This window comes from Larimichthys crocea, chromosome XIX (assembly GCF_000972845.2).
Source record: "Larimichthys crocea isolate SSNF chromosome XIX, L_crocea_2.0, whole genome shotgun sequence".
Lineage (NCBI taxonomy): Eukaryota > Metazoa > Chordata > Actinopteri > Sciaenidae > Larimichthys > Larimichthys crocea.
The window spans coordinates 4891059-4914425 of NC_040029.1; the positions used below are offsets into that span (position 1 = coordinate 4891059).

General features: G+C 42.5%; 1 protein-coding gene across 2 annotated transcripts in view; it reads right to left on the reverse strand.

Annotated features, from left to right (window-relative positions):
• Positions 1-21391, reverse strand: part of LOC109136685 (E3 ubiquitin-protein ligase Midline-1) — a 55109-nt gene extending 33718 nt beyond the window's left edge. The window contains exons 1-2 of one of the 2 annotated variants that reach the window (XM_019259923.2): positions 21212-21391; positions 20876-20955 (exon numbers count right to left, since the gene is read on the reverse strand). The gene's annotated coding sequence lies outside the window, so the exon portion shown is untranslated. Of the gene's footprint in view, positions 1-3745; positions 4063-20875; positions 20956-21211 lie in introns of those variants that run through there. The other variant, XM_019259918.2, reaches the window with a different exon arrangement.
• Between the last annotated feature and the right edge of the window lie 1976 nt (positions 21392-23367).

Below are 23367 nucleotides of genomic sequence, written 5' to 3' on the forward strand. Positions count from 1 at the left end.
GATCCCTAATCCGCTTCTTACCACACTGGCTGTGACCAATCGTGGCCTTTCATGTTCTGAAGCGGTCAGTCACACCTAACAGGATTGGCTGGTCATAGTCCGGGGATGCCGGGGCTATTAGTGATTATGATAAAGGGTGACATTTGTGTGTGTGTGTGTGTGTGTGGCAGGGTCTGTCTGCTTGTGTGACCCAGATTGGGTATAGTGCTGCATGTGAAATTTGATGTGATGTTTGGGGAGCCAGAGATTATAAAAGGGGACGGGGGGACAGGGGGACAAGTCTGGTGTTGTCAAGGACATATTTCATCAGGGTGAATGATCTTCACACACACACACACACACACACACAGATAACACACACAGTGCCAGTTATTGTTTCTGATACTGGGAGCTGATCCCGAAGGTCATTTCTATTTCACTTCTCCTCTTATTTGACTCATGACTTACTCATTTCGTGTTGCATTGACAGGGGAGGGACATAGATGCACTTTGTTCCCTCTGGGAAATGCCATTTGGCATGACGGAGGATTAACTGACGAGCACATGTGGGCTATATTTCCTTTTAACACACTACAAATTGAGTTAATGCCTCTTTTTCCGTGATTACGACGCTGTAATGTTGCCTCCAAATATGTGCTTAGGATCCCCCTGGCGGACTTGAAAGCGATTAAATAATAGTTATTCCCCAAAGTACTAAATTATCATTGCATCTCTTGATGGGATAATGAAATGTTTTTTCGACATGAAAGCGGCCCCAGAGAGCTCCGAGATGAGGTAAGATAGTTTATGTATGAGCAGAGCATGCATCTGCATACAGGGCAGCTGCAGGGGAAGGGGGTCATGTGACTGAGGAATATCGCTCATTTGAAGTGAACGCTTTAGGTGTGTATGCTGCAGAGATATCCGTCTTATCTAGCTATTTTTGTGCAGTGTTTGAATCCTTAAAGTCCTTCTAAAGGTCTCAGTTCCAGACTGAAATAACTTGCTGAGATAGGGATTGTTTTCACATTGTGACCAAGGAGTTCTGTTTCCTCTTTGAAACCTGTTTCTTCGCACACGTGACCCGAGTTTAACCCCGGCATGCCTTAAAATGACCTTTCTCCATACAGCGGTGCGTGTCATAACACCTAACACATGGGCAGCTTTGGAATATGCTTACAATTACACACAAACCGTTGCATTTCTTGAGTATGAACAACGAGAACGAAGCGATGCTTGACATGATCCGAGGGGAAGGAATGTCAAAAAAAAAAAAACACGGCGATATTGAACTCCAAAATGATGTGATGTGACCGGGCCGATGTCCAAAAAAGAAACCCCTCATCACATATCAGATGGCTGCGACATGTCTTCAAACTCAAGAGAGGAGAATAACTAAAAGATGTCTGATACCTGTGAGAATGAAGTGAAGTTCTGCAAGGAAGTTAGGAAGCATGATACTCAAACACTGCAAATCATGTGGGAGACCATTTTTGGACCCTCCCGGCATGTTTTTAGAAAAGCATAATCAGGTGTTCTACTGCAAAATGGGCAATGATGATATATTTATAGCTCAAATGTTAGGTCTTGGGTAATACCGCACTTGAAATATGTAAAGTGGTCTACTGTAAACGTTGATAACCGCGTAGGGAAAAAAAAGTTTGAGGAACCACTTATCCTCTCCGCAGGACTGCACAAGCTGCCAAGTCTGGCTGAAGCGATGGTGTTCATTGTCACAAGTAACCAAGGCAACGTTGCACTTTCATCTTATTCGGTTGGTGATTAAAGAACGCAGTGGGGTGAATGAAATGAACTGAACTGGGGTGGAAACAGGGGCAAGGATGAGAAGAGGGGGAAAAAAAATCCAGTCTGTCTTTTTTCTTTCTTTCTTTGAAGGATGTTTACATAGCAATTAGCAGTTTGCCGCCTAAAGCGGCTGAATTTGACGCTTTGGAGATCGAATTAACCGATTTAGGGAGAGATAAGGGTCTCGCAAAGGGTGCACCTTTTCCCTGCTGCCGAGTTTGAACAAACTGACACATGTGTCCCACGCAGGAAGAAGAAATGACAATGCTGCCATCGCTATATTTGTCTACATGGTTCCCACAGTCAATCTTCAGGTTGAGGAGGGAGGGGGAGGAAAAAAAAAAAAAAAAGAGATCTGAGAGCCGAGATGCTTTTCTCGAGCCTGCCCAGGCTGACAATGCCACTGAAACATGTCAAGGGAAACAGGAAAAGAATCAAGCAACAATGCTATTGTTGCTATATTGGTCGGCATCGTGACAACTACAAACCACACTTCAGACAAAGCCTTTCCGTGCTTCCTCGTCACTGTTTGTCGAAGAAAACGTAGGATAATGGCAACTTTATTTTTAGAACAAAGCACTATATGTGATCTCCACAATGACTTTTAGTCATATCTGTTAGTTTTCTACAAAACTTCAACTTCTTTTCTTTTCTTCAACAACTTTTAGCCCAAAAAACGTCAGTCAGAAATGTCAGGATGCGGCCACAACACTCGCACATGCTTCCATTTAGCGTAATTTCTTTGGTCAAAAGCTACGCACATCATCTCCAGCCATAAACTGCAGCCTCCCTTCCTTGGGTTACCCATTGTTTCGCAGATCAAATGCCCGAAACCTGGATTTCCTCGATCCCTATGACCCCGTTGCAGGTGAGAAGGATCAGTGGTGGCACTGAGCCCGTGGCTGCCAGCTGTCGAGCGCACGAAGAATACGGACTGAGCACGCCTCGGCACACAGATGAATAACGTGACCTCTGGGTAGGCTCGTAAAGAAAAACACAGTTGTACAAATGAGAATGTTACAAATGGATGTGGGGGTGTTTTACACACACACACACACACAATTTAGAAAGCCAGCTTAATGTGTTCCCTCTCCTCTAGCTGTCAAACTTCCTCCTCTCCCATTAAGTGCAAAAAAGACCAAACAGGACCTTTAAAGCCACTCATCCTCACCCACACTTATAGCACTCAAGTACACACACATTTTATGCATCCCTCAAGGCACTGTCTCCCTTCTTTATGCATCCTGGGCTTGAAGCAACCACCAAAACACACAGTTTTTGAAAATTGGGTCACACAAAACAGACTCTAACACACACAGCATAACCCCCCTACCCCCACACACAGCCACTCTAATGACTTTAATGTCCTTTTTTGGTTAATATGCAAAAGTGTCACGGTCGATACCTGTGAAGTATCAACGAGGACGCAACCATTCCAGAAAATTCATCACATCCAACTCTAAATTATGGAATCAAACATTTTAGAGGCGAAACGTGGAGGATAAATCACAAAGTTGAAGTTTTTCCTAAGCCGAAGTTGACAAAGAGATGACACGTCCGCAATAAATCAGCAATAAACACCTCCTTCATGATCATACAAACCACAGACTCCTCTTATCTATAAATTCAGCAACTGTTCTCTTGCAGAAAGTTTTTCTCCTAGACCATGATACAGATGGCTCCGTTGCACTTTATTGGCTGAGTCCCCCAAGCCACTGCTCTATCATTATCATTCCAGTAATGCTGGCACTCAACGCTCAGCTCCTCATTTCCACAGAGAATACAGTCGGTGCTGAGATGGAGGGTGAAAAGCATGCGGGAATCCCCCAGGGGACTCACAGACTTAAGTAAACTAAGAGGAACACAAACTCCCCCACTGAGCGAGGCCCCCCCCCTCATCCTCCCCATTTCATACAGCAAGCATAAGAAAACAAAACAAGCTCCTCACCCCTCCTCTTACCTTCCACATGATTAAAATCCCATCATCCACAAACAAAGTGAAAAAGAGAGGAAAGAGAGAGAGAGGTGGGGGGACAGAGAATGGAGGCTATCTTTGGCTCTCTCTCTCTCTCTGTCTGTCTCTCTCTCTCTCCTCTGTGGGACGCCGTGACAGCAGCAGCGGCACTGGCGGGCAGAAGCAGAGGCGAGCGGCGAGCTTGGGAGCCAGTGAGGATGTGGATATGTCTCCGTGGCTGTGTCATCACCTCTCATGACATGTTTCCTCCCCTGCCTGTGTAAGCCTTTCCATCCTGACCCAGCAGAGAGAGAGAGAGAGAGAGAGAGAGAGAGAGAGAGAGCAGGGACAAACTAGTGCACCGCCCCCCACTCTGTATCCCCTCCTCCTCCGTCCATCCCTCCCTCTTCTGTTTCCCTGTATTCAAATCTGCCAGTAGGCTGCCCTGTCTCTGAGTAAGTAGGCCAATCACTTGAACCCATGGGGGTGGAGTCTGTGTCTGCATGTATGAGTTTGCAGTCGGATGTGTCATACAGACACTCCGTGTCTGTGTGGTGCATGTCTGCTTTTTCATGCTTACATGCTCACTCGCATGCAAACTCATATGTGGATGCGTGTGCGTACACATGTATGCGGTCCAAAGTTGTGCTTTAAGGGTCCCTTTAACAGTTAATTCTCAAATCAAATTGAATGTCAATTAATAGCCAGGCATGAGCAAATAAAGATCCGGGGAACGTGACATGAATGTCCTGCATTTCTTTTCAGCTGACGCCAATATATGATGGTTTGCAATCACTTTGCTCTGTATTTAATACCCACAATGGAGCTGTGACATTCTAGTGAATAGAAGACTTATGTGACCACATCTTTACAAGGCCCCGTTCTCAATCACATCACATACATAAACTCATAACGCCGTTGCTCTGAGTTAATATTTTGAAGGTCGCTAATTCATTCCATTCCAGGTTATCTTTTAGTGTAATTCATTTGGTTTATGCAGGATTGAAGTGTCGTATATTCAGTGGTGATGCAGTTGAAGATGGTTGAAGAAAAACTGTTGGCCAGATTCTTACAAAACTTGGGTGCTGCGCAGGCAAAGCAATACACACGGATACACAAATGACTAATGCGAATAATTTTTCACTTTATTTAACGCCGTGAGATGAGCAAATTGTAACACAGATCCTTTCAGCGGTTGCGCTTGCAGATTTTCACATCGAAGACTGGACGTTTTGGCTTCGGTGGAGGTCTGCGCGCTCTCCGAGTGCCCATCAGTTGATGCAGATGTTTCACATTAAAAGCCCACAAAGAAAGAGAGGAATAGTGACCTTGTAGCTGCGGGAAGAGTTTTAATTTGAAACATCTGAGCTGGAAGTGTTGAGACCATTGACAGTAGCCTACATTCCTTTCATTTCATACCAGACTTATCGCAATTATGGTTTGGAATTATTTTTTGAAAGCTCAAATAGATTTGACTTGGCATCTAATAGTAGGGAAAGTGCCTGAAAACCAAACAAACATAGATGTCATCCATCTCATGACTTGAACGTGGCATGAATACAAACCGGACCAAAAGAAAAACAGCAACGAAAAGTAGAAGTTTGATAGCAAACATCATCAATAACAATTTTAAATGGAATGAAATCAGTAAATGTGATAAATTGTACACATTAAAAACCCTTTTCCAAGTGAAGGCCTCTGCAGTTGAGGTAAATACAGGCCTATATTTGTGAATATCAACTTTCATCCGTCTCCTCCTCTGCATCCACAACACGTCCTCAGCAGCAACTCACCCTGTAAGTTTTTAATGTGTCCCTGCTGTCTCTCCCTCTACCTTGAAACTTCAGCTGTTTTGGATGCTACCCATAAAATCAACCCCCCCTTTTTTTTTTATGCGACCCACAAGGAAAAGCAGCTTAAATTAATCTCCGAGATGCAAGTCAGTGATTTAACCTCCCACACAAGGCACGACGCCCTACCATAGCTGCAATCTTTGATCAAAAATCTTCAGCATTCATCGGCTGTCTCATTGTAAACTCTACCTCTCCATCATGTCTGATTCATTGTGTACGGTGCTCTTAGTCCAGGCAGTTGCACATAATGGAAAGCAGCATGAAGCCAAAAGAAAGAGTAATCATCAGCCCTAACCATTCAGATCTTTACAGTCCATGTGATGTGAAAGCTTTGAACGCTGGCGGCTCATTGGTAGATAGATCCCAAATAATCCCTGACATTTCGCCCTATGGGAGTGAGTCTGGTAGAAGTGTAGAACATGGCTCTTAATTCAGAAAAGGGTTATGGGTTTAATTCCATCTTGTATTCTGGACTTGCAGGGGTGGCACTTTTTAGCCCCAAATTAAGTTTTACGCATCAATGCACTGTTTGCTTGGGTCTGATAGGTTCCAGAAAGCATGTCCAGAACCGAATGCGCCACTAAAATGCCAAGCACTGGCCCGAGATTTCAATTAGATAAAGTATTTTTGGAATTCCTGTAAGGTCGATTAAAATGTGCTTTTGCAACTTTAGCTTTAAGGTCTGAAATGGAGGTCATTTAGTGAGTTCAAAGAAGAAAAAACTCTTTCTAAAGTTTAAAAAATTCCAATGATAAGAGTGAGTTATACTATAGCTATATCTATACTGTGTCTATATAGGTATTGATGGCTTGTTCATTAAAAACAGCTTGTTCTTGTTGGTGTGCCTACAATATGTTCATGTGTAGTATTTGGATGTGTGTGTGTGCTGTAGTGGGAATTGTGGCTGTGTGTTTCTGGCGGTTGGAGTGGGATCAGTCGAGGTGAGGCCGCTGCTAAAGAATGCTCTTCTGGAAAGGGACAAGGAAAGAGTTTCCATCTCGGGTCAGTTCTCAGCAAAGGCAAGGCCACTAACTTTCCGAACACTCTAGTCCACCAATACATACATTGTTCCCTAACCACTGCAAGAAGCAAAACACAGGCACATATATAGTTAGAGTATGAATTATGAAAAATATGTCTATATTTTTTGCACTGACAATAGATTGAGTTGAGTCGTGAAACTGGAAAGTATGCTGCATGTCTGAAGGTCGTGCTTTCAAACTGAGCGAGACAGGCTCACGGAATAGCTGTAGGCAAATGAATCAAGTTTCATATTTTCTATCAAAATATGAAACAAATCACCTCTGGTTCTAGGTGACAAACTGAACTACGAAGGTACAGGTATGCTGAAAAAGAACTAGACAACTAGACAAGAGTGGCTCCCCTTGCTGTGACCACACTCAGAAGTGGGGTGACAAGCCATCTGTGGTGGGAAAGAAGTCAAGAATAGTAGGGGTTGTGGCAGTGTGGCTTTAGAGAGAACTTTTTAAAGAGAACTCTGTTTACTTTCTCACCTCTATGTGACTGGCCGGTGGCTGCATGAGGCGGAGGAAATGTTAGATTCTCGGTTGTGAAAAGTAACCAAAATTATTGGGTGCAGTCCCTCCAGTTCTGATGTTTGCAATGATGCGGTTGCAGAAAACTTTTTGAACCATCCAACAAGCTTCACTGTTCACTCCGGAGAGCACTGCAGCTATAGAAAGCACACACTAATAGGCAAAACACAAGAATCCAATTAGGGAAACATCTTCACTAATTGGACGGGCTGCGATTTCAATCAGCATAACCAAATAAAGAAGACCTAAAAAAAAAAAATGGAACTAAGTCACAAAAAGAAGTTTCTATTGAACACTAAAAGCTGGACTTGCCCACGCACCAAAGTTGTTGCCAAGGTTGCCGTTGCCTACCCATGACTTAACATCTGAATCAAATCATTGTCCAATAACAGACCATACAACAAAAGAAAACACTGCAAAGAAATATAACAATGCATCTCAACGAAATCCTGAAGACCACATACTCCACAAAAAGCAATTATAAACTCTTTCATCAAAGCTTTATCTGCAGGGAGTCAGTTGAGGAGCCTCGATTTTCTACAACTCCATTGATCCCACAATACACAGAGTCATTGCATTAGCAGTCCTTCAGTTATTTCTCACCTTGGAGGTAATCCAACAGCACTCTTCAGAATTAAAGCAAGCAGCCACAAGGCCTCTTCATTCATTCAAGTTTCTCAGCGGATGCATTAGCTTAAGCTTTTTCAAACGTCCTCGAACTCAATACTGCGACTGTTTTTCACCTTGAACTATATGTTCCCGTCTCGCCCCCCGGTGATATTTCGACTGTGCTTTAAATGACATTGTGCAAATCGAGACGGAGGGTATTGAGTTCATAATCATAATGACTTAAAAGCACAATGGACACTGATCTATTATTATATTTTATTTTAGAATACGGGTCCCGATGACTCACATTCAGTGCAAGGTAGCTGTGGGTGAACAAAAAAAACACCAATTACACCAACGCACAGACACTGGAAACTTGATGTATTACTGATGTGAGGTGAAGCAAAAAGAAATCTAAATTCCAGGAAGACACAGATTTCTGTTCAATGAGAAACGTTTCAATGGACCTTGCACTGCTGTATTATGCACAAAAAACACAAGAACAGAAGTTGGACGTGGTCTTGTGTCAAACTTCGGGCTCCTTCATGGCTGTGGTTTTGTGTTCTTGAGCAATCATCTGAGGTTTCTGATGCAGTTCTTTGGCATGCATTGTCATAATTTTACTGAGGTTAATCCTGTCACTTCTAACGGCGTGGAAGAAATCAAGCAAAGAGAGGATAAGAAAGAGTTTGTGGCGTAGAAGTTCAGCCATGGAAAGTCAGAATCAACACCTCTAAAGTTGTTTTTAATCTTAGCTGCATATTAGCTTCGAAAATGTATGGAAAAAACCTCTCACTCCTCTTCAATGCCTTTCATTTCCAACCTTCCCAAGACAACTGTCTGAATTTAGGAAAGCTGACCTCTACTGAGTTTAGAAAGGTCTTATTTTTAACGACCAGGAATGAGCGGAATGCGGTGTAGTCCGTCCCCTATCTCGGGGCGAGACCATTACAGGGATAAAGCATGACAGGGTTATGACCAAGACCTTTTAGAGGGCACCAACGCTGTGGGTAGCCTGGGATTTGAATAGGATTTACAGCACACATATGTGCAGATGGACACGTGACCACAACACTCTTTGAAATGGGTTTCAGTCGACCTCCGAGGTGAATAAATGCAAATGGACACCAACTGTAGGTTATCCAACAATGCAAGTCAGCATCCTTTTGATCTGGACACCCACATATTTTACACATACATTAAAAGACGCATACACACATGAGTTCCATCAGCGTTTTATCTCCCATAGGCATATTTATGACTCAGATATACAGCATCTTAAAACCACCCCAGTTACGATCGCTATCTTGGACAGTAAACTATATATGCATTCAAACAGCATGAGTCATGGGAGGGCCGACTTTACACACATTTGTTTTTGAGTGTCTCGCTTTGGCACACTCCGAAATGATTGCGTTTGTGACCTTTTTAAAGCGTCTTGGTAGTCACAGCTAAGGGCTTTCATTTCCCCTCAAACTGACCTCTGGCCTTCTAAGTGAGTTCACATGCCAGGCGGTGAAGCGCTGGTTTCAATCAGGGGGTAGGGAACATGTACAGCTGGGTATCAGCCGAGCGGAGCGGAGAGACACAGCAGCTGCTTTGAAGCCCAGTTTGGGGATTGGGAGAGAGGTGTGTAAGAAGTCACATTTTGGCATTTCAGAGCATTTTTGTGTCCTTGTTAAGGAGATTCAGTTGTTCCGTCTGTGAGCTATCTGTCTCTGTCAAGTGACCTTTAGTGAATAAACTGATCTAATCAGGGAGAAACTAATGCAGAGTGAGTAAAGGCCTGGAAACGGGGTTTTTTTAAGATAGGAGGAGAAGGGGAGAGGGAGCAAGAAAGACAGACAGATTAGGAGATATGGAGGGAGAGAGGTTGGGAGAGCAGGAGATAAAGAAGTCTAGGTGATAAACATTAAATGTGCTGCCTCTGAAATAGATATTTTTGGTATGCAATGTACAATCTGAAACAACTTGTCCACTTTGGAGGACTAACTTTTCTTGCAGTTTGCGTGAACTCGCAAAGAGATTACTCATTGTCTCTGCAAATTACACGGCCACTAAGCGAATCAGCAGCCTCGAAAACGAGGATTCCTGAAGTGTCTGTGTGCAATCATGTCCGTCTGTGTATGTGAGCTGACAGTTAAATCTGGCAAACGTTCCCTCAGGTGCTTCAACAGAGTTGGGACTATGAGATTCTCCAATAAAGGACATGAAACACGGCACATTGGAACAGAGAATCAAGTCAGATCAGAATCGAGTCTTTGCCCTGCCGCCGAACGTCGGTGCGATTACAAATACCGTCTAGGATGAAGAAAGAGTGCGTTTTTTCCGGTTTCCAAGATAAACTCGAGGACACTCAGTGGCACTTTTGTACATTATGCATGCACATGCACGCGTCTAGATCCATTGCCCGAATGTGACACATTCACCAGAAGCTCAGCAGCTCAAGGTCATTCTCTGTCACACCGAAGAAATTCACTACAGCCTGATCGGGGCTAATGCATACCCATAGGTACTGATAACATACACACAGATGGAAGCACGCAGGTAAACACACACATAGTGTCAGGCGGTGTCATCATTGGCCGTCAGAGGGGCCCCAACGTGTCCTCAAACTGTCACGAAAGGGAGTCACGTCCCCGCTGCTCGCCCTCAACCCGAAGCAACACCAGCTGGCACGCTATGACAAGATAATGACAATACATAATCATCAAGAACACGGAGACAAAAATCAGAAAACACATGCCTGTATTAGCATAAAAAGCCAGTGTCAAGAGAGCCGGAGATGAAAATCTATTTTTATCTTCAATTGAGGGAGGATCGTTTAATTTCAGGTCAAATCACTTGTCCCAAACCAGCATGTAGGACTTAGTGTCATTATTGATTGCAACCCTGTTGCCTCACCCTCTCCTTCTTCTAGATGATTTATAATAATTCTAATATTAATACATTTTATTTATAAGCTTCTCTGTCACCCCCAGGTTAGGTGCTCGGTCCCGGGTGGTGGAGTCAGGAGGTTAGCCATGAGATTGACCTGTAATACTGCTACCAATTACTCAAGATCAAGACATAAGTGTTGAAGGTTTAACAGGAGCCCATGGCCACATATATAATAACTCACTGTGTATAATGCACCACTTCCCTGGAGCATCAGTCGGCTCTCAAGCGGTCACTGTCACACCCGGCAGAGCTAATGTGCTATTTCAGGCGTCACTACATTAGCTATTAAAATTCTCACACTGGGTAAAGTTCAGTATAGCTGCCTGCTTGTACAGTATTGAGTGAAATAAGGGTGTGATGAGGCCGAGAAGAGTCTCTCTTCACCTCTCTTCCTTTGTGCTCAGAGTAGAGGCAGATCCAAATTAAAATAGATTCGAGAGCTCATGGCAGACAGGAAGGTCGTGTACTATCACAACACACAGATTTTCAAACTAAAGTCCTAATTATACAACTATGTAGTGCCCTCCAATCCAATTAGAGCATCAGCATATCTGTGCACAATGCCCTGCTTGTGTTTTGTACCCGATCCCCTCAGCATTTGTCCCTGGACGTTGCATAACTCGGTAATTCTTCATTCTACAGTAAACAGAGGTCAGCGCAAGCACAGGTCATGAAAGACGGCGAACATCATTAACCGGTCAGTGTCGTCGGAGTCCTAATATATAAAATCTGTAGATTTTATATAAGTAGAATTAATGTCGTACTTCATAAGGTCATGTTATGTCACATAATACACACTTGTGACCTTTCAGGATGAATCCAGTGCCAATGATCCAATCGGCTGAGCCTGAAACTGCTCCTGCTGGGATTCCAACTGTGGGCACAGTAAATGCATTGCAGTACTGTGGGTGCAAAACAAAGTGCAAGTCTGGAGTCGGTAATAGGAAATGCTGTGTGAATATGTTTGAGGAGCAAGTTGTTCTTTTAAAGTCATATACTGCTGCTTTAGATGAGCCACCACGCTGTGAGAAAAATTGACTTTTTCCCCCAGGTGTACCAAATGACGGCGTGAAGCATGAATAAGTTATAAGTGAAAGTCAGGCTCTCCGACCTCCCCTGCTCTCAACCCCACAGTGGAGCGCAGTCCTGTGTGTATATGTGTGTGCGGTTAACGTAATGCAATGGTTAATGTACTAGTAGTCCGCCTGGCAGTGGGAAAATATTCTGATTTATGGCCCTGCCATCACCTGTGACAGGGAGAGTGCACACACACACACACAAAGAATAGAAAGTGGGAACATCTCACTTTGCCCATAGTGAATATAAAAGCGACGTATCTTCTGTGGCCATGAGAAGATTCAGAGATCCGAGCCGGGGATGCAGATAACTATGAAAAGTCAGAGAGGAATCGCAAGCTGGAACATTAATCAAACGACATGCATTTTGTATGAAGGAGGGGAGGGGGCTTCATACAGCGTGATGGCAGTGTGACTACAGTAAAAGACAGCAATGAATTATAGATGGAATAAATGATTGGTCTCAGTTGGATCATTAATGGTTTGAATTATTAATCTCTTTTGGACTCAGGTGTGATTTAAAAAAAAAATAATAATAATCCTAAACCATCTGTTTTTGTCAGTTTAGGGCTTCTTAAAGTCATCAGGCACTTTTAAAAAAACATAATAGCCATCGAAAAATTATTAGTTTATAAACTAATTTCTCGGGATGGATGTCCAGAATACAGTCACAAATGTTCCAAATGGCTAAAAAAGAAAGATTTTTATATCTGGATATTTGATTTTAAGATGCAAATTTCTGAGATTTCTTTGAATTAACTCAAATTACAGCATTCTTAATATTTTAAGAAGGAGTTATAATACCCGACCAAACAAGAATCAATGGTATGTGACCACTACTACCAGGTGTCATGGTTTCCTCTTTCATATTGTAACTCTCCACTCTTTGTGCTTTGTGTTACCTGTCTTTGTGGTTTCCGCCACTTTGGATTATCTGTGTCTCCCTAAATACTTTAACCTGTGTCTTGTTCTGTTCCTTGGTGTCACTTATCAGGTCGTCTGTGTAAGTTTCCCGGTCCTGTGTCAGTTCCGTTAGTTCTCTGTTTGTTCCCACTTCCTGTTATGCCTGATCCTGAGTAGTTCCCCGTTCTGGATTTGTGTTTGTTTGGACTTCTGCTGGATCCTAGCTCATATTGGGGACAGGTTGCCAGTCTAACACACAGATGCAGGCATCCTTTAAGCAAATATGTATCTGTGGATGACAGGAGGAAACTGAGCCTCCAGCGGAAACTAAGCAGATATAAGGAGGATGTGGATTTAAACCCTGAACCTTGTTGCTGAGAGGCGACAGTCACTAATCACTGAGCTATTCTGTGTTAAAAATTCAGTTTCATCTGAATAATAACCTCAGCTCATGACTCATAGCAAATCTGGGCACTTGAGAATATCAGTCGCCCGCAGATAGAATAAAAAATGGAGTAGGTTCAAGAGTCAGATACAAGTATTCAAGTCACTTCTGATGCTGTCAGACAGCCAGGCACACCAAACAGGTGGTTTTGTTTGCCCACAGAGGTGCATGCTGGGGGGACAAAGCTTCTTAAAGCGAATGACATTTGCTTCCAACATGGTTGCTTGCCCTCTCTACATGTCTTGTTTCTCTATATCGAGCTGGAGCTGTCCCCTCAGGCTGAGCCAACACCTCGTCTCTATTCTTCTAACACCAGCACAGATAAATACTGCCAGCCGCAGACACACAGGGCCAGTCTCACACACACACACATTGACCTCAGAGGTTCAATCAATAAACCACCCACAGCACTTTTCCAAAGCTTAAACATAGACATTGCGGGACCGTCTGAGTGTGTGTTTTGCTACTGCTCTCCCAAACAAACAAGGCAATCTATAAGACCATTAGCGATATTGCATTATTCTCCTTGGAATGCACGGCTTTATAAACCACAGCACGGGTTATCTGTTTGCACAAAGGAATCTATTCTCAGCGATGTTGGCAAAAGAAGAGAATCTCTGTGCTTTGTCAAAGGGTTTGACCGTTCCTTGGAAGGAGCATCGCCCTCTGTTTAACACAAATCAAGCTGTACACTCATGAAGAGCCCAATGCTGAATGGATAAATCACACTGAGCGCACGATGGGTGATAATCATTGCTTCAACCACAAGTTGACCGGCTTGTTGCGCCATTATAGATCCTGCGGAGAAGGCCATTGTTTTCACAGAACAATAAGGTTGTTCTGTTTCTGCGTCTTACGATCTCTGGCCTCTAGTTTCACAGTGGTAAACTCAGAGAAATGACCAATGATTGACCTGTACGCCTGGAGGACCCTGAGGCGTGCAGCTGAGATTGTGGTTGACCTCTTCCAACCGGAACATTTTGAGACTGTTCCTTCATGCCACAAGAACAGTTTCTTTCCATCTCCAGCTGGCCCCACCAATAAGACCCATGACTCCTACTGAAACTTATATCCACCACCCACCTTCCACCTACCAGCTACTGGATACAAGAGCTCTTAGCCTCCATGGAAGAGGACCTGCTCCCACTACACAAAAAGATTCTAATTTTCAGGTTTTCATACATGCAAGAAATCATAGTTTTTAATATTATATTCAATGTCTGTCTTATTCTGACCTTTAAGTAGGTTTAGTCTCATCCCATCAGCTTTGGACATACAGCCACTGCTCTTCTATCAGCTCACACTAAGGGATACAAGACCTTGTTTTGTTTTAATATTAGCTGGCTTGCTCAGTCATTTACAAAAAGATTCAGCATTTTATGAAGACCAATCTTAATAGTGCTGCCTGTGGTCATGGCAGAATAAATCTGCCATGGCAGATTTACAGATAATAAACCCATGCTTCAATCTAATCTAATAACCTTTTACTTAATTAGTTAACTCAAAATAATTTTCTAAAATCCTCAACAAAATCCATATTTGGCCAATGCAAACATAACTCGTGATGCTCGTGATTCTGATAGAGCAATTAAATTGCTGAATTATCCCTTTTAAGATGTTCAGCTGAATTTGCCCTTTAGCATTGGATTGGGTGCAACTTTCCAAGACAGTGTGGTTTCTAAGTGACTGTGATACTGTTGACTAGACACATTCTTTTGTTCCCGCGAGGCAAATGTGACCTAAAAGTGATCAAATCACCAGTAAACATCTGTGAGACTGCTTTGCTTTGTTCAGACAGCACGCAAATCCACTTGTTTTTTTAATAAGCGGTCATAAAGGCTGACTTGTCCACTCGGTATTCTATTTTCAACATTGGACTTGTTAGGACAATATAATCCTGTGTTGCCATAACTGTATTGTCGTCCTGGTAACGATGCATTTGCACATGCTGACTAAGTTTGTGTTTTCGCACTAGAAAAGCTCGGTGTACTGCAGTGTTTATATTTTTAGGAATTTATTGGTGGACGGCACATAAAACGTCTTTGTCTCTATTCCTTCACTAATTAGTCTCTGTTTCTGTTGTCCTGTTGTTGTTTTAGTCAAATCTGATTTTTATTTTCTTTCAGTTGAGCGGAACAAGTCAAAGCTCAGCTTGAAATTTTCATTGCCACCCTGCTGTAATGAATTAAGGTATGCTTTGAGGTCTTAGTTACAAATCACCTGGAGAACCTGTTCCCCATAATTAGGCAGCATCTTTTCCTGGAATCACATGGGAGAGCATGACGTAATCCCATGATACAGTGATAAAGGTGCTCATTTGTAGGCACATTTGTAATGTTGGACCACCTCTGGGAACATCTCTCCCAACGCTGCTCCCCCCAGTTTATGAATTCTCCACGAGGACACATCGATCCACTTCTGCTTGTAGGCCAGACATTGACTCTGAGCTTCAGCTAATCAAAGAGCCAATGAACGCAGGCAGAAGTATGCACAGCGAGCTGTGGCATTAATCAATGACACGCTGCACTGCACAGGAACAAAGACTTTGTGAACTAGATGAGACAAATAGTGTCAGCTATTATGTGGTTAAGAATTATCTCCTTTGGATTGTGTTTACAAGGTTATCTCTGTTGTATTCTGTTGTGTTGACAATCACAAATGAAGTTATGTTGACTGCAACAGCAATGACATGATCATTGAGCCAAATCAAGGCCTTTCCTTCAATGGCAACACTCCAGACATCACAGACCATTCATTCAAACCCTGTCTTTATCTTGTTCAGGGTCCCATGGGGCAGCATACTGTTGCATGACCAAGAAATGGAGACGCATGTAGAGTAAACGTTCAGCCTGATACCACATGTTGACAGAACTTCGAGATAAATGATCTAAGTCATGAAAGAGATCTATTGTCTTTATTCTCCAGTGCACTCTGTGAAGTATAATACCCACAGGCAGCCAGTTAAATTACACAAATCTCCCACTGTTTATATGCTGTGTATCTATTAACAATATCTATAATGATTCATCAAGGCCCAAGTTTTCCTATGAGCTTTCCTACTTGAGAATTATTTTTCATCCACTAATTTATTGTCGTCGCAGCTACTCAGGAGATGTGATGCTGGCAGTTGGTACTGAGGAAAGTGACGGCGTAAAGGTCGCAGAATGGGCTTGGACCGAATGGACAGATGCTTCAGTAGCACCTTCACACTGGTGACGTCTGGCTTCTGGTGTGAATTCAGTTTTAATCTGTCAACCGGCAACAAGCGCTGCATGAAAAAAACCCACAACCCACGCATTCTTTTAAATGGGATCACTGAGTTGGCACAGCAGGGATTGCCATTGCAGAGGGTTCGGATCCAGAGTGGTCTTGTAAAAAAGTTCAGCTTTCCATAACACAATGTAGCAGTGGCCAATCAGATATTTATATTTTTTAAAGGAGGGTTAATGCACATTATTTAACATGAGAACATGATCTTCATGTAAATGTGCCAGATTTAGCCATGCAGGCTAATTTTCACCTGCAGCCATTGGCAGATTGGTGGCATATAAGCATCCAGCAAGTGCACATTCTCTGCAAATTACTGTGATTACTAACAATGTTAACATTGAATACTGTATCATAGTTCATAGTTCTCATAGACCTGACACTCAAATCAGCATTCAGGTTGATTCTGGATTGTACTTAAAGATATTTTCAACCTGGACCAATCTGCTATTTTCCCATTATTTTGTATGAAAGTGACTAAAAACAACAATTTTTGAAACTGGTCCAGTGAGAGTGCTGGAACCATAGCCACAATATGGGTTACAATGTGCAATCCTTTTGGGCATTTGCACACTGTCAATATACATCAAGTGAAGCTGCTTGTTTTTTGCCACTGACAGGCCCTGGATCCTTGATATAATTTGCTTTTTCTTTAACCAGCAGCAGTCGTGTTTTTATGTTCAAAGCCACCAAAAACAGTAATTTTACGTCACAAAACACAGGAGTTGCTGGTTTACCACTGCCTCGATCGGTGAGTTTTGCATTCCACCAATCCCTAAAATATGTCAGTGGTACCAGAAAAACATGCCTATAGCTACCATACATAAGCATAACTACATATTCAGGGTTTAATTTAATTTCACCATATAATAAACCTTAAACATGAATTTGTGATGAATTTGTCTTCTTCAGAGATGTCTAACAACCAGCTCGTCTTAATAACCAAATGAAAGTCGTGTTTTTTGATATTGGAATGAATTTTTTTGTTTTGTATAACAATGATTAGATTTGATTAGTCATCTCGGTCCAGCATTTCAGTCATGTTGATGCACACTGGTTTGCCTCAGTCATAGGTCTATTCAACCACCATGTCCTCTTTGCAGTATTTACCTGTCTGACTATCTGTGTATCTCTGTTCTATTCTATTCTATTTGAGGTTGGTGTCACTCTGAGTGTAAGTTTTTGTCGCAGTAGTGTACTATCTCTAGGTTCCCAGCACATTGAACAATACTAAGACTCCTGTATTGTACTGTAGTGGCTGGCACAAGCACACAATGCATTGCGAGAAGTTGGATCGCCAACAAAGCCGAAGCTTCAGCGCAGCCAAAGCTCTGTGTTGAGCGGAGAACAGGGCACTTGACTAGTTCACGCTCCATCTCATCACCAAGTGTCTTTGGCGCTCTCAAGCTTTGTCATTGTGCAGATAAACATTCAAGTGCCATGTTTGGTCACCCGTAGAACAAACCAGTCCATTCATAAAGTCCAATAGCCCCAGGGTGGATGAAACGAGGTCACTGCAAATAAAATGCCTTGACTTGCATTTAAACTCCCGCCCCCCTACTTCTCTCCAAACTCTCCCCTCATGTCCTTTCTCTCTATTCAAACCCATTTTCTTGAGCTTTGGTATAAGACAAGGAGGTGGCCAGCAGCCAGAGTTCGACTGTTGGGGAGCTGAAACTTGAATGCCAAGCCCTGGAGTCCTCAGTGGAGAGATGGGATTTTATAGCTGGAATGTGGGGGATTTGGCTGGGCATGAAAAAGATTGGACACATTGGCAGTGGCTGATGCCAGGGCCTCCTAGCTGGTTACCCTGCTGGGCTCTAAATATGGCAAGAAGCGTGTTAAAACTGAAAATATTTTTTGAACGTACTGCAATAAAAGACTTCAATTAAAAGGACATTTTTAATATTCAGAGCTAAAAGTGATTGAACGTAAAATTGGCAGTGTGGGGAAAAATGCAGCAAAGAACAGGGTAGCTAGCGTTTGCAACAACAGCAGCTTTCAAACAAAGAAACTCAAACAATCTCAAGACACAAAGGCAGGTCTATGGAAACTAGAATACCAGACCCTTTACTTCACTATCTAGCCATCTTTGGCTTTCTCCAACACCTCAGCTCCTCACTGTGACTCGTCAGGAAGTCACAGCTATGCCTCGGGTTAGTGCTTGTGTATCCAAACCTTCCTCCACACACCAAATTTCACTTCATTTTAGCTCAGCGCCAGTAGCTCCAGGTACGCAAGTGTCACATCCTGCTGCATTCAACAACACCTCTCTCTCCACATGTCAGTACCGATAAGGGGACACAGAGCGTGTGGAATCCCTAATGTGGAATGGACGGAGTGGGAATGCTATGACCACAGCAGTAATGGCCACTTCCAACGGTTTCTGTTGGCTCGACTACAAGTGAATAACGAAGCATTTCATCCATCTTGAAGCAAAAGGGTATCAGGACTCCTGGAAACCTAATCTACAAAAGATAAGCATCCTTTAAAGTGCCTCTGGTCTCATGAATAATGAATATTTCCTGTGATGTCCAAAATGTGTGTGAAAACCTCCCAAGCAAGTCAATTCTTTAAAAACTTTTTTCACGTTTTTTTAAGCTCTCTGGCGCACAAATGCATTCCAATGTCCACTTGCATGAAGTGAAACATGAATTGCCATTAATATAAAAGACTATTTTATTTTTCTTAAGACACACACCGCAGTCCACTGCAAAGATATGTTTCATTTATCTTGCACTTACTTGTAGATTCATGCGGCTCAGTCAGCCGTAGATAAATCCCACTGACTGCACTGGCAGCTAAATACATTTTACATCATTATTCAAGATGCAGACCTGTGTGTGTTTTATGTGTTGTCCTTTAATGAACCACGCTTTCCAGAAAACATTGCCGCTGTGTCAACGGTCAAAACAGATAATCAATATAACCTCTCAGAGAGTAATGTAGGTACACACATAGGTTCACCATAGATCTAGATGTTCAGTGTTCGGCCTAGCAAAGTTGTCCATAATTTATACAGCATATATACACTATTTGTATTATTCAGTGGCCATGTCAGTTGCAATTCGCGTCAGACACATTGCGTTGCAGTGAAGCATGGGAGGGTATTTAATGTTGAAACTCTACAGGAATTACATGTAGACTGGAAGGGGTTTAAGATACTCATCAAGTGAAGTTGAACTTTAAACCTTTTTAATCTTTGCGGCGAGTGAGTACACATTTGCATGCATTAAAACACAGTGGTGCAAAGCAGGGGAGGGAGTTCAGTGAGTCAGTTTGGAGGCGTCACACGAGAAATTTCTCAAAAAGTCCTCATTATAATAGCTGGAAAATAATGAGAAACATACCCGTCTGTCAATCAAAACTCTATAAATTACATTTCTGGAAGTTAGGAGTGTGCTTTCCAAACATTGCATTATTTATTATTAGTAGCCTTAGACAGCTCATGGAACCCCTTAGCTTTGTATATTTCCGGCCTAATTTATGTTTGCAGACATGAAGACTTAATCAAAGTCCATGCACTACCTTGTTTTATTTTTGGCAGAAGATGCATCCTCATATTTCCAATTCTCTCATGTCTACTACAGAGACTAACAAAGCCAACAAACAAGGCCTATTATACCGACTAGCAGAAGATTTAGCTTTATGACATTTCCAGATCAAATGTCTTCCACAATACGGGCATGAGTCCAAACAAGCAATTTGTCCTTTGGCTCATGTATACGGAGGACAAAGCAGAAATTGCATAGTATTTTAGCATAAATAAACAAAGGCCCTCTGGGCACTTGCAGGCCTAACAAGCTATTGGTAAAACATAAAAATGCAAGACAGAACAGAAAGTTTTAGTCCTGAATTTCAATTGAAGATGTCATAAAATACTCAAACACACACTTTTAATTATGCAACAATTAATTAGATATGAGCATAAAATGAAAATGCTTTGCTACCAGGTTGTTTTTGAAGTGCAGGATTGACATAGAGATAAAAAATAATTGTTCAAGTCACTCAGATATCAATTTTACAGGTAAATAATATATATATATACTTGTTTTTTGTTGTGCATCTACTGTTCATTTCAAAATGCAGTGTATAATCTACTTTCCGTGTAAATCTCTAAATTAAGGATGCATTGACGCAACATCTCTGTCCACCAAATACAAACAAAACCACCAAATCAATGAACAACACATGCAGCAAACAAGTTGAAAACTACAGACAAAGCTGGGCAAAAGCACGCTGAGACAATGACAGCAGCAAACACGTGCATTCAACTCCCACGCGCGAACCACATGGAGCAACCGAGCCCCCCCTAAACAATCCCCCCAGCCACCCTATCCCGACCCAGTCCAGCCCTCCGATGTATGACATCCTGTGTGCATGTGCTACGAGGTGAAAAAAGAGAGAAAAAAAAAAAAACCCTAAACGTATTCCTCTAAAGGAATGGTCCCAATGAAAGTGAATTAAGCAACAAAGGAGGCACTTACATTCAAGAGCCTCACATGGTCCTCCGACAGAAAAAGAAGAGAAGCGTGCAGTGATTCCAGTCTGAGAAAACAATAGTAACCTTGAAGGGAGAGGGAGGGGAGGGAGGGATGGATGGAGAGAAAGTGAGGGGAGAGAGTGAGTTAGAGAGATGGACAAGAAAGGTGAGAGAGAGGACGCAGATTCATGCATCCACACACCAAGCGCACACGCAAAACAGTTCAGGATCTTTTCTTTGCATCTCCTCCTCCTCCTCCTCCTCCTGTTCAGCTTTGCCGCCCCCGCCAACCAAACACCCACCCGCCCACCCACCCCCAGCCCGTGCCTTCGGGTTTTACTTGTCATGTGTTCAGGCTCAGGCAAGCGTGAAGCGAGGCTGAAGAAACCAGTGCTGCAAGTGCTTTGTCCAGCAGTAGGGTAACTCATTCCTCCATTACGTGGAACACTGAGCTTCTTGGCCCCTTCTCTCCTGCGTTTGATCCACAGCAGACGGATGGTGAGGCAGGAGACGATATCCAGCATCTTGGCTGTTCTGTTACACCTTCCTGGGATCTCATCCTGGAAACAGAAAGTGGGGGAAAAAAGAATGAAAAGCCATGTCTCCTGTGGAAAATGATAAATCTCTCTCAGAGGCATGTGTCCAGTTTCCAGAACCAGTTGGCTACAATAACATCACAGCTAAGCCAGTCTCAACAAGGATAATGAAAGTCCCAATAGCATTTTGAGTGCATGAGACAATAACCTCAATTCAATTAAATGAAGGAGTTTAACTGTGCAACCATTTGCTGATTACACAAGATCATATATTTCTTTTTCTTTCACTTAAAGAGCTGATGCAAACCGCCTTTTAGTAGTGTCAGCTTTAAGTTGCTTTTAACTTTTCGGGCAAAGAAGCACAGAGCAGCAGGAACCAGCAGATGTTTTCATATACACTTTGGTGCTTTGGGCTGAAACGAGTATTTTATTTACCAACTGATGATATTTAAATTGTGAATAAATAATTATATCTTGGGGTGGAAGTTTAAAGTTTGAGACCGTTGGCTGGGTGGGTAAGAACACTTTCTTTTTAGTCTGAAAAACTCCAAACACATATTTATTCTTACTTCAAACAGACTTTAAGACAAAGTCTGATTTCTCGTCTCTGTCTCGGGTTGTACGTGTAGATAATTAGATATAATATGCAAAAATAACAAATGCAAGAATGGATAGGAAATTGAATGTCACCAATGATCGCCATCTAACCTTCACAAAGTACAGCTGACAATGTTTGCAAGAAATCTCATGGCAATCCATCCAATAGATGATTATGATTTATGATTTGTCACTACAAAACAAAAGTGTCCACATTCATTGTTTCACTAGAGGACAGTGAAGGAATAAATGAATCCTTTGAAGATATTTTAGTCTGAGTGGTGGGACCAAATAAGGTTGAATGGATCAAAGTTATTTATAAAAGAGGATGATTGAATTATGTCTCTTAATTAAGGGCACCTACATAGAGTAAGACTCCCATGAGATCAGCACATAAAGACATGAATACAATTGTTGCAAAGATTGGAAGATGAGTACCTGTTCTGAGAAGATGCTCGTCTTAACTCCTTAACTCAAAATACACCTAGCAGATTATGCATCTTTCATATTATGAGCGTAGAATGAGTTCATTCCTGACCTTTGGTAACACGATATGCACCAAAATAACCTCAACTCAGCTACTGACTTTCTCTCTTTCCTTCTTTCTTTCTTCCGTGAACGGAAGCTGGTGTAGGTTTCATTACGGGGTTTCGGTTTCATCACTGGACCCGAATGGAGAATCTCACATGGCAACAGGTGGTTGTATGTGGGGTGAAACCGTAAGCCTCGACCTTTCTCTGACCATTTGCAGAAAATTTTGCATCCATGTAGGACCCCTAAGAAACTGATTGAGTAACTAGTGCTTTTTAAATTCTTTAATAGCATCGTAAGGGTTAAAAATCAGTATGTGGGCATGTTTGCTTGATTGACAGGCGTCTCAGACTGTGTTGTTTACCCCGACGGAGCTTCACCCACTATCTGGATTATTTGGGGAGTTCCAGCAGAGATAGTGAGAACAAATAAACCCAAATCCAAACCTCTCTTCAGTCTGTAGCACAAACCTTTTCTTGAACCACCCTCTGATATCTCTGACGACAAGATAATGAAGGCTGAAAACTGGCTTTGGGTCAGATTTATCCACACAAACCAAACTGATGAAATGAAACCCAACACAAGCGCACGAATGAGTCATTTTACTGCCAGCACAAGTGTGTCTGGATAGGAATTCATATGGCTAAATCACACAGATTAACCCGTTTGCCCACAGTCTGCTTAAGGAAAGCAATTTGGACCCCCCCTGGTGACAGTGGTTAGGATTTGAATGACCTAAGCGGTTCCAACAGGCCCCCCTTACAACATGATCAGCGGCTAAGTCAAGCTCCACCGGGGAGCATAAGACCTGCTGATGAGGGCAGGCATGCCT